Genomic DNA, 12844 nt, shown 5'->3' on the forward strand with positions numbered 1-12844 from the left:
TGACATGGATGGATGTTATGCATGAGTTAGCAGCATAGACTTCCACTCACCAAGGCTGATTTGGCTATGGCTATTGCTGATTGCAAACTCTGCCATCAACAGACACCAATACTGTGTCCACTATATGGCACCATCCCTTAGGGTGTTCAGTTAGCTCTCTGGTCACAGGTTGATGACATCAACACTTGCATCATCAAAAGGGCAGCACTTTGTCCTTACTGGAGTATAGAAATATTCTGAATGTAAATTTTCCTTCCTTACATGCAATGCTCTAATAAAACTATTATCCATGCACTTACAAAATGCCTTATTCACTTTCATGGCATTCCACACAGCATTGCTTCTGATTAAAAAAACAAACAAACAAACAAACAAACAAAAAACTTATTTCACAGCAAAAGAAGTGAAGAAATAATCCCATTCTCATAGAATTCACTTGTCATGCCATGTTCTCCATCATCTGCAGTTGGCTTGATAGAATGGTAAAATGGCTTTTCAAGACTTGTTTTTCACCCTACCTAGGAGACAATAGTTTACATGGCATTAATGAATAATATACACATAATTGGGAATGTTTTAAAGAAGCATGAAAAATATGGAGTTTTTTTGTTTGTTTGTTTGTTTGTTTTTTCTCATTTAGCCAGGATTTACAGGATTAAGACTCAAGGAGTGCCAATAGGGAGAGGCACTACACAATATTACTTGTAGTGACCCACTAGCAACATTTTTGCTTCCTCTTTCCATAGACTTATTCTAACTGGCCTAGCAGTCTTAGTACTAATGGGATGAATGCTTCCAAAAGAAGACACAGCAATGACTTTCTTGAACTGGAAGTTGACTGCTACATAATCACTTTGAAATCCTTGGGACTATGAATCAATAAACTAAGAAGAGATTTAATGTGTTGCCTTAGATAATTGTTCCTGACCACTAAGGGGAATTTGGGCTATTACTCCTCAATGGAAGTAAGGAAGAGTATGTTAAGGTTACAGGATATCCTTTAGGGAGTCTCTTGACATTTCCCTGCCCTGTGATTAAACTGAATGGAAAACTTCAATAAACCAATCCAGGTAAAACCAATAATGACCCAGACTTTGAAGGAATAAAGGTTTAGCTCACCCCACCAGTTAAAAAAAAAATCCCATTTGGCTAAGGGGCTTACTGAAGAAAAAGGAAATATAGAATGTGTAGTGGAAATGATGGTTATAAATACCAGCTACGACCATATGACAAGTTACAGAAATGAACGCTGTCATTGTCATGAGTATTTTCTCCTTATTTTGTTATGAATGTGTGTGTGTGTGTGTGTGTGTTTTCTTTCCTTTCTTATTCCCTTATCAGGTGACATAAGATGTATTGACCTTATATCATAATATTCAGTACTGTTGAATTTATATCACAATTTTCGTTATGGCATATCAAGGGGAAGAATAGACATTATTCAAGCACTTTATTCTTCTGGGGAAGGGGTTAGTGTGTTTTTGGCAGTATGCAAGACAGTATCATGTTAGTATCATGCTAGAGATGAGTTTTAATGGTTAATTTTATGTGTCAACTTGACTTAGCCAATGGGTGTCCAGACATTCTGTCAAACATTATTCTGAGTTTGTCTGTGAGGGTGTTTCTAGATGAGACTAACATTTGAATTGGTAGACAGTAAAAATTGATTGCCCTCCCTAATGTGTGTAAGTTTTATATAGTCAACTGAGTAACTGAAAAAAAACAAAAAAAAGCTAATTCTCCCACAAGAGGAAACTTCTCTATTCTAACTACCTTAAACTGGGCTTTGTACTCAAACTGAAAAATTAGCTCTTCTTGCCTTCATACTCAAACATTGATATCAGCTCTTACTGGGTATGAAGTGGAGTGAGAGCCTGTTGGCACTCAGACTGGAACTACACAGTTGGCTCTCCTGGTTCTCGGCCTTTCAGAATCAAATTGACATTATACCATAGGGACTTTGAGTTGCCAGCTTGATGACTGAAGATCTTAGTGCTTTTTGGTCTCTATGATTGTGTAAGTCAATTTCTTATAATAAATCTTTGTGTCTTAGTCTCTCTCTGTGAACATCCTGTTGATTCTGTTTCTCCAGGGAACACTGACTAATATATTAGGATACCAATTACATATATTTGGGTCATGTAAAATTCTTCTATTGGCTGATATACACAGAAACAAAAAATATTTATTTTATGTATTTTATATTTATATTTATAATATATATACATAAACACATCATGTATATACATATCGTCTATTCTTCATATTATATTACATCATTTTTATTGGTCTATCCACAAATTCCCTGATTCTTTCTTTAGTCATTACTAATTTTTTTCATCTCATCTAGTGAATCTTAGTTCACAGTATAGATTTTTGAGATTTAAAAAATTTTTCTAATGATTTGATTTTAGTCTCTATTTCTTTATTCAGAGTTATTAACTTTTATTAATTATGACCATATTTTCCTTTGTATCTTTAATCTTAGTTATAATAGTTCCCTTAATACCTTTGTTTACAAATGTCAACATCTAGATCTCACTGTGTTTGTTTTTGTTGACTGTCCATTCTTCTTTTGTGTTGATTGTTTTTCTGTTTCTTTGGGTAATGACTAATTTTAGATTTTGTCTTAGAGACCACAACTAACATTTTGTAGAAACCTCTGATTTTATAATCTTCTGAAAGCTATTTAAAAAAAATTATTTTCAAAGAAATTCAACTTAACTAAACTATGAAACTCAATTTTCTCCTTTTAGCCATACCTAGGCTGTTTGGAGTTTTCCCCATGTGCAAGTACTACATTTGGGCACAGATTGTCAAGAGAATTTAGAAATCTCCTCTCACTTTTGTATCTGGAATTTTATTTCTTTTTTTTTAAATTAATTAATTAATTTATTTTTGTTACAGATGTTTCTCCTTTTTCCCTCCAACTGATTCCCCCCTCCCACTCCCTCCCCAACCTGTCCCCAGCTTTGTTGTCCATGTCCATTGTTCATGTATACATGCATATAAGTTCTGTGGTTTATCTCTCCCCCACCACCCCCTCTTATGGGGATTCAGTCTGTACTTCACATTCACATCTCTGGGATGACCACATTCCTCAGACTGTTATGTTCATTATATTCCACAAATAAGTGAGATCATATGATACTTGTCTCCTCTGCTTGGCTTGTTTTGCTTAGGATAATACTTTCCAGGTCCCTCCATGTCGTCTCAAAGGATAAGAGATCTTTCTCTTTTTCAGCTGGATAGTACTCCATTGTGTATATGTACCACCACTTTTTTATCCATTTGTCTACTAATGGACATTTGGGCTGTTTCCACATTTCGGCTATTGTAAATAGTGCTGCTTTGAACGTGGGGGCACATATTTTCTATAAGATTAGTGTTTCAGCCTTCATAGAGTATATTCCTAAAAGTGAGATCACTGGGTCAAATGGAAATTCGATTTTTAATTTTTTGAGGTAACACCATATTGTTTTCCATAGTGGCTGCACCAGTCTGCATTTCCACCAATAGTGTACTAGAGTCCCCTTTTCTCCACACCCTCACCAACACTTGTTTGATGATTTGTTGATGGTGGCCATTCTAACAGGTGTGAGGTCATACCTCATTGTTGTTTTAATTTGCATCTCTCTGATGATTGTGATGTTGAACATTTCTTCATATGTCTCTTAGCCATTTGTATATCCTGTTTGGAGAGGTATCTATTTAGTTCCTCTGCCCATTTTTCAATTGGGTTCTTTGTCTTCCTTTTGTTGAGTTGTATGAGAACTCTACATCTATTGGAAATTAACCCCTTATTTGACATATCATTGGCAATTATGCTCTCCCATAGAGTGGGTTGCCTTTCCATTTTGATGATTGTATATTTTGCTGTGCAGAGGATTTTGAGTTTCAGGTAGTCCTACGTGTTCATTTTTTCCTTTGTTTCTGTGGCCTTAGGTGATGTATCAGTGAAAATACTGCTGTGTATGATGTCTGAAATTTTATTGCCTACATTTTCTTCTAGGATATTAATGGATTCATGAGTCTAATTTAAGTCTTTATCCATTTTGAGTTTATTCTTGTGTATGGTGTAAGTTGGTGTCCTAGCTTAATTTTTTTTGCAGGTAGTTGTCCAGTTTTCGCAACACCATTTATTAAAGAAGTTATCTTTACTCCACTGTATGCTCTTGCCACCTTTGTCAAATATTAATTGAGCATATTGCCTTGGGTCTATTTCTGGATTCTCTGTTCTGTTCCACTGGTTTACGTGCCTGTTCTTGTGCCAGTACCATGCTGTTTTGATTACAGTGGCTTTGTAGTATAACCTGGAATCTGGTAATGTGATCCCTCCAACTTTGTTCTTCTTTTTCAAGATTGCTGTGGCTAATTGAGGTCTTTTTTGGTTCCATATGAACTTTTAAACTATTTGTTCTAGTTCTGTGAAGTATGTCGTTGGTATTTTCATGGGAACTGCATTGAATTTATAGATTGCTTTGGGTAATATGGACATTTTGATGATGTTAATTCTTTCAATCCATGAACAAGGTATGTGCTTCCAATTTTTTTATATCTTCCTCTATTTCTTTTTTCAATAACCTATAGTTTTCTGCAAACAGGTCCTTTATTTCTTTGGTTAAGTTTATTCCTAGGTATCCTAATTTTTTTTGCAACAATGGTAAATGGGATTGTTTTCTTAGTTTCTTTTTCTGTGAGTTCATCATTTGTGTATAAGAATGCCAACAATTTTTTGACATTAATTTTCTATCTTGCTACTTTGCCAAATTCATTTATTAAGTCTAGTAAATTTTGATGGAGTCTTCGGGGTTTTCTATGTATAGTATCATGTCATCTGCGAATAATGACAGTTTGTCTTCCTCCTTTTCAATTGGGATCCCTTTTATTTTTTCTTCCTGTCTGATTGCTGTGGCTAAGACTTCCAGTACTATGTTAAATAAGAGTGGCGAAAGTGGGCATCCTTGCCTTGTTCCTGTTCTTAAGGGAATGCTTTTAATTTTTTCTTATTGAGTATGATGTGAGCTTTAGGTTATTTGTATGTGGCCATTATTGTCGAGATATGATGTCTCTATTCCCAGATTGCTGAGCATTTTTATCAGAAATTGGTCCTGAATTTTGTCGAATGCTTTTTCAGCGTCTATTGATATGATCATGTGGTTTTTATCTTTCATTTTGTTTAGGTAAGGTATCACATTTATTGATTTGCAAATATTGTACCAGCCTTGCATCCCTGAGATGAATCCAACTTGGTCATGGTGAATAATTTTCTTAATGTATTGCTGGATTCAATTTGCTAGTATTTGGTTCAAGATTTTGGCATCTATGTACATCAGAGATATTGGTCTGTAGTTTTCTTTCTTTGTAGTGTCTTTTTCTGGTTTTGGAATTAAAATTATGCTGGCCTCATAAAATGAGTTTGGAAGTCTTCCTTCTTCTTGAATGTTTGAAATAATTAGAGGAGAATGGGTATTAGTTCTTTATTGAATGTTGGGTAAAATTCTCCTGTGAATTCATCCAGACCTGCGCTAGTGTTTCCTGGGAGTCTTGATTACATCTTCAATTTCTTTTGTTGTTATTGGTCTGTTCAAGTTTTCTATATATTACCAGTTAAGTTTTGGTAGACTATGTGTTTCTAGAAATTTGTCCATTTTGCTTACATTGTCTAACTTATTGCCGTATAATTTTTCATAATATCTGTTAACAATCCTTCGTATTTCTGTGGTGTCTGTTATTATTTCTCCTCTTTCTTTTTTTTTTCCTTGAGATAGAGCAGGAGGGAGAGAGGAAGGGAGAGAGAAAGAAAGAGAAACATTGACGTGAAAGGGACACACCAAGTGGCTGCCTCCTACTCGACCCTAACAGGGCCAGTACAACCTGCAACCACGGTACATGCCCCTGGCGGGAACCAAACCCAGGTCTCTCTGGACCGCAGGCCGACACTCTAACCACTGAGCCAATCTGGCCAGGGCTATTTCTCCTCTTTCATTTCTGATCACTGATCTGAGAAGATGCTTGATATGATTTCAATCTTCTTGAACTTGTAGAGACTTAATTTGTACCCCAACATGTAGTCTGTCTTTGAGAATGACCCATGAGCACTTGAGAAGAATGTGAATTCTTCAGTTTTGAGGTGTATTTCTCTGTAGATATCTATTAAATTCATTTGATCTAGCACTTCATTTAAAGTCTGTGTTTCCTTGTTAATTTTTTGTCTAGAGGATCTATTGAGTGATGTCAGTGGGGTGTTGAAGTTCCCTGCTACTATTGTATTATGGTTGATTTCTCCTTTGAAGTCATCGAAAAGATTTTTAATATATTTTGGTACTCCTATACAGGGTGCATATATGGTTATATCTTCCAAGGTTACCAAGGTTATATCTTCCTGTTGGATAGATCCTTTCAATATTAGGTAGTGTCCTTCTTTGTCTCTAGTTAGGTTCTTCATTTTAAAATCTACTTTATCAGATATGAGCATTGCTATACCAGGTTTTTTGTTTGTTCGTTTGTTTGCTTTCTGCTTGTTTAAAAGATATTTTTTCATCCCTTCACTTTCAACCTATATGAGTCTTTTGTTTTGAGGTGGGTCTCTTGTAAACAACATATATGTGAGTCATGCTTTCTTTTCCAGCCAGCTACTCTGTGTCTTTTTATCGGAACATTCAAAACATTTACATTTAAGGTGGTGATTGATATGTACTTATTTATTGCCATTTATGTTTAGTGTGGTTCTATTTTTTTTTTATCCTATTTCTTCTACTAATTACAGCAGTCCTTTTTAGCACATGTTGCAGTGCTGGTTTGGTGTTAATATATTCCTTTAGCCTTTTTTGTCTCAGAAGCTCTTTATTTGACATTCTATTTTGAATTATAGCCTTGCTGGATAAAGTAGTCTTGGATTCAGATTCTTGTTTTTTCATGACCTTGATTACTTCATGCCTCTCCCTTCTGGCCTGTAGTGTTTCTGTTGAGAAGTCAGCTGAGAGCCTTATGGGCTTTCCTTTGTAGGTAACCAGATGCTTATCTCTTGCTGCCTTTAGAATTCTCTGTCTTTAATTTTTGGCATTTTAATTACTATGTGTCTTGGTTTGAGCCTGTTTTGAGTTCTTCTTACTTGGGGCTCTCTGTGCTTCTTGAACTTGAATGCCTTCTTTCTTTACCAAGTTACGAAAGTTTTCTGTCACTATTTCTTCAAATATATTCTCTAAGCCTTGCCCATTTTCTTCCTCTTTGGGGACTCATTTGATGCAAATGTTATTACGTTTCCAGTTGTCCCAGCGTTCTCTTAAGTTGTCTTCCTGTTTTTTAATTGTTTTTCCTTTTGGTTTTCTGATTGGTTGATTTTTTTCTACCCTGTCTTCTAATTCACTGATCTGGTCCTCAGCTTCCTCTACTCTGCTGGTTAGTCCTTCCAATGTGGACTAACTTTGGAAGGACAATTAAAAAATTTCTGCTATGTCATTCTTTGTTTCCACTTCGTTGGTTTTCAATGTTCTTATATCTTTACTCATGGTGCTGATGTCCTTACTCATGCTGTTGAGCTTCCTCAAGATCATGGCTCTAAACTCTACCCTTGATAATTTGCTTAGCTGCATTTCATTGATCTAATCTTCGATAGAATTCTCTTGTTCTTTCATTCGCGCTTTGTTTCTGTGTTTCACCAATTTGGCTATTTCATTAGGTTTTGGAGCCTGCCAAATTTTCCCTGTGGGTGTTGGTGTTCCGCTGTTTGTGGCTCCCTCTACTGGGTTTGATGAGCCTGGGTGGGCCCACGTTAAACACCACTGTCAAGTCTTGCTTTCCTAGGTAGATTTGTATGCCCAAGAAAGCTTCAGTTATCCTCTAGTTTTTTCCTGGTGGCTAGTAGTCTCAGTTACTCAGTACCTTGGAATGTAGCCCTGTTGTTCTGCATAAGAGGATTTAGAGGGTGGGTAGATGGTGGTTATTAATGAGCCTCAATTTGCATTTCTTTGCCTCACCTGGGACAGGCTGAATCTCTGAGGGGGCGAGTGCTACTTTACCCCACAGCTCCAGGAAGGAACACACTGGTCACTGTCCTTTGTGGCCACAACTCAAGAAAAACTCTGAGTGTGCTCCAAATCCCAGGTGTCCCCACAGAGTTCCAGCCCAGTCTGCCCTCCCTCTGCCTTAGCCTTCAGGTGAGTGGCTGTAGCTATTTTAGTGCTCTGTCCTGGCTCTTTGGGCTGTGGTGTGGGCTTGTTCTTTATTCCCCGAGGGCACTGCTCACAGCTAAGACTGCTGTTGCCCATGGGCTCCCAGCCCGTCACCCTCTCATGATTCCACAGATTCTACCAGTGTCCCTGGTTATATGGTCCTATCCTGCTGCTATTCTGTTGCGTTTTTCTGAGGATTTCTCTTTAATTTAGTTGCAATTCCCATTTGGTCCTGTGTGATCCTCTGCATAGCTTTTATTCACTTGCCTCTGTTTTTTACTTTCTCTATTCCTATCTTGTGCACAGCTGGGTCACACAGTCCTTCCTGTTGCCCCAGCACCCTGTAGGTCCTGTGGTTAACTGGATCGCACAGTCCCTTTGGGGACCAGGTTCTATGCCTATGCTATGGGCTGCTGGTTCGCACAGGCCTCTCTGGTGTTTCAGCACCCCGCACGTCCCGTGGGTAACTGGATGGCACAGTCCCTTCTGGGTGGTGCAGGCCTCTCGGGTGCTTCAGCACCTTGCAGTTCCTGGGGGTAACTAGATTGCATAGTCTCTGCTGGGTTGCACAGGCCTCTCTAGTGCTTCAGCACCCCACAGTTCCCATGGGTAACTGGACTGCACAGATCCTGCTGGATCGCCTAGACCCCTCAGGTGCCCCTGTGCCCTGCACGTGCAGCCAGCGGGCAGCTGGATAGCACCAGTCTCTCTGGGGCTCTGGCTTCCCACTGCTCTTATGAGTTACTGGACCGCACAGGCCTCTGTGGAGCCCCAGGTTCAGCAGCTGTAGGCTGGGGAGTGCTGCTTCCCAGTGGGGCTCAACTCCTGCTCAGTTTTTGTTGTACTTTTTGTGGATGGGTCTCAGAGCTGCTGGTCTGTGCTTCTGTTGCCTGGGAATGGATGTCTGCTTCCCAGCTTCTGTTACTGGGGGTATATCTCGACCCTGATTGGGCTGCTATTATGGGGGATGGTACTGGGCTCTGGGCTGTCTGTGGCTTTTGCGACCAGCACCTTAGGAGCTCTACCACTGTGCACTGGTCTGTGTTGACACAGAGTGTCCACTGGTCCGATGGTGTCAGGTGCACTGGTGGTCTCAGGTTGCTGGGCCCTAGCCGCTCCCACTACCTCCTCCCAGGCAAGACCTGGGATCTTCCTAAATGGTGGGGCTTCCCCGTGGAGCAGGGAGAAAGGTCCTGAAGGGCTGCTTACTGTGGTAGCTGACTTCTCTGTCCACAGCACAGGAACCTTCTACTCTGTGTCTCTGCCCTGGTTGGGTTTGATCATCTACCTTCGTGTCCACCCACACTCTCTCACACACTCACCCTCCCTCTAGTCCTGCCTGCCGCCATCTTCCTGGAATTTTCTCTCTTAGTTTAAGTGGCTGAAGTTATCCTAACATCTGTCCCATGGTCCCTCATGTCAGAAGGACCTGCCAGAGTGGCTACCATCAACAAATCATCAAACAAGTGCTGGCAAGGATGTGGAGAAAAGGGTACTCTGGCACACTGCTGGTGGGAATGCAGACTGGTACAGCCACTTTGGAAAACAGTATGATCTTTCATAAAAAAAATTAAAAATGGAACTGCTTTGGACCCAGTGATTCCACTTCTAGGAATATATCCTAAGAAGCCTAAAGTACCAATCAGAAAGAATATGTGCACGCCCAAGTTCATAGCAGTGCTATTTACAATATCACTAAGATGTGGAAACATCCGAAGTGTCCATCAATAGATGAGTGGATAAAAAAGCTCTAGTACATGTACACAATGGAATACTATGCAGCTGTGAGAAAGAAAGATCTCTCACTGTTTGAGATGACATGGAGGGACCTGGAGAGTATTATGCTAAGCAAAGTAAGCCAGTCAGAGAAAGGTAAGTACCACATTATCTCATTTATTTGTGGAATCTAAGGAACAAAATGAGCTAATGAACAAAACAGATCCAGAAACTTAGAAGTAGGAAACAGACAAACCTCAGAAGAACAGGGGGCTAAGGGTGCTAGAACAGATAAACCAAAGATCTTATATGCATATATGCATAATCAATAGACACAAATATCAGTGAGATGAAGGTATGGGACAGATACTGGGAGGAAGGCATCAATGGAGGAAAAATTTAGTCACATTGATAGTGAAGACTCAAGGCTTCTCTCAGAATTAGTTATAATAATTCAATCCATGTACTTCCCTTCTTTCTAGTACCAACTGCTATGGAATATCTGTTTTTATCTGTCTTTCTCCACTGTCTTAAGGAATTATGTTTTATCCAGATTTTATAATTGTTATCTGCAGAAGTGTTTGACCAATGGAAGACTACTGGCCATGCCAGAGACAGAACTCTACAGGGAAAAACAATTTACAAGAACCAAATGGTTGTTTAGACTATAAAATAACATGGATGTGATCAGATCTAGAAAATGGAATCCATCTTACTTCTGTTGTTCACATTGCATAAGTCTACATCTGAGGTAATTTTTGCAACATCTATTCTTTTCAACAGATTTTGAAATTTTACTACCGATTTATACATTTTCAAATATTATAAGAACATTTTCAGCCTCGGCTGGTTTGGCTTAGTGGTTAGAATGTCAGCCCACGGACCAGTGAGTCATGGATTCAATTCCGTTTAAGGGCACATACCTCGGTTGCTGTTTGTCCCTGGCCCTTGTCAGGTCATGCAGGAGGCAACCAATCAATGTGTTTCTCTCACATTGATGCTTCTCTCTCTCTCCCTCCCTCCTATTCTGTCTAATGATAAATGGAAAAATGTCCTCCGGGGAGGAATAAAAAAAAATAATAATATTTTCAGACAAGGTCAAAAGGGCTTTTATGAAGGAAAAAACAGTCAAGAATTGATATATTAGTGCAAGCCATAATACAAAGTACACACAACTTTGATCGTAGCTTAAAAAGAGCGTTGCTTTCATCATTACTAATAAAAGTGATTTCATTGTAAAAACTTCTCTGTTTATTGTAAATTTACTTTATTGGCACAAGTTAGGCAAGAAGGAAACATAACAATATATACACTATAGTCCTAGAAAAAATAATGTACTTAAAAAAAAATTTATCTTTATTGTTGAAAGTACCGCAGATGGCCCTCAATTTTTATTTTGTGATTAATCCCTTGAATTGCAAATTTTGAAAGGAAACATATTAAGTTCTTATTATGTACATGGCAAAGCAGTGCTGGTAGAAGGAAGGAAGGAGGTAAAGAGTTTGAAATATAGTGAATTTGATGACTCCATGAAGAGAAGAGACCCCAGGTAATTCACATATCAGCAAGACATTGTTTTTCAAATTTTATTATTTTAATATTTTGTTAACATAGAAATTAAAACACTTTACTGTTCTAAAAATAATAGGTATTTAGATAATTTATATAACTGTCTGAGTAATGGAGTAGTCCCAGAAGACGTGGAAGTGGGGTACAGACTGACAATCCCCAGAAGAGGGGGTGGTGGGGACAGATAAACCACAGAACTTATATGCATGTATGCATGAACAATGGACATGGACAACAAAGCTGGGGACAGGGTGGGGAGGGAGGGGGATGGGGGATCACTGGGGGAAAAAGGAGAAACATCTGTAACAAAAATAAATTAATTAAATTAAAAGAGAGAGAAAATATATATTTAAAAAGGAAATATAAAAGATGTCAGATTTGAATGAAAATAAAATGGTTTTTAATTGTTTAGCTTAATATTAAAAACTAATAAAAATATATTTAGTGTATTTTATTACATGAGCTCTTTATAATATTCCATCTCTTTGTTATGCATGTTTATCACCCATAATTAACATTTTATTAAACTTAATCAGTAAGAAAACTAAAGCTATTAGAAAATAATACTTGTGAATTATGTGTTATAAAAATAAACAAAAGCTGACTCATGAGGAGATCAGATAAAGAAAACTAATGCAAGTGATAGTAATAGCAGTTGTTTCATATTTCTTGTTTCCAAAACCTTAGCATTGCCTGGCTGCTTTCATGCTACCTTATTGCACACTGCAAACTAAAGTAGGTCCAAAACAATCAAACTTATAAAAAGATTAACAAAAACTGTTCAAGCAGGCAATTTTATCAAAAGTTTTCAATTTATTTTATGTTCTTAAAATGTTTGAAAAATATGAATAATATTGGTCTGACACTATTCATCATGCTACATTTTATTTAATAAGAATTTTTGTTATGAAAGCACAGATCTTCATTAAGATAAATATAAGTATACATATCAAATTGAATATATATATGTATTGTACATAAGGAATGATATAATAAAAAAAGTGAAGCAATATATTTTTATTCTCATATGGTCAATGTAGATGATTGAAGATAAATTAAATAGTAAAAACATGTTCATAATTCTGTTTGTAGGATAAAGGAGACTCCATGGAAAAATATAGAAATTCTACCAGGAAAAAGATTGTTGTAAACTTCACATCTTGAAGTCTTTTCTCATTCTAAAATAATATGTTAGTAAAGAAAAAAAAGTGATATGTGTAAAGGAACATCTGAATTGTTAAGCTAACTTGCAAAATATGTTTTTATATTTTAGTTGTTGCCTTTAAAGAAAATATCTTTGCATTGTGTGTGCACATGCATGCAGGCAAATTTGAGAAAACAACTGAAAATAAAAATAGTGCTGAGCTACCTATAAAGCAATTTTT

This window comes from Molossus molossus, unplaced genomic scaffold, assembly GCF_014108415.1.
Source record: "Molossus molossus isolate mMolMol1 unplaced genomic scaffold, mMolMol1.p scaffold_m16_p_1, whole genome shotgun sequence".
NCBI classification, from domain to species: Eukaryota; Metazoa; Chordata; class Mammalia; order Chiroptera; family Molossidae; genus Molossus; species Molossus molossus.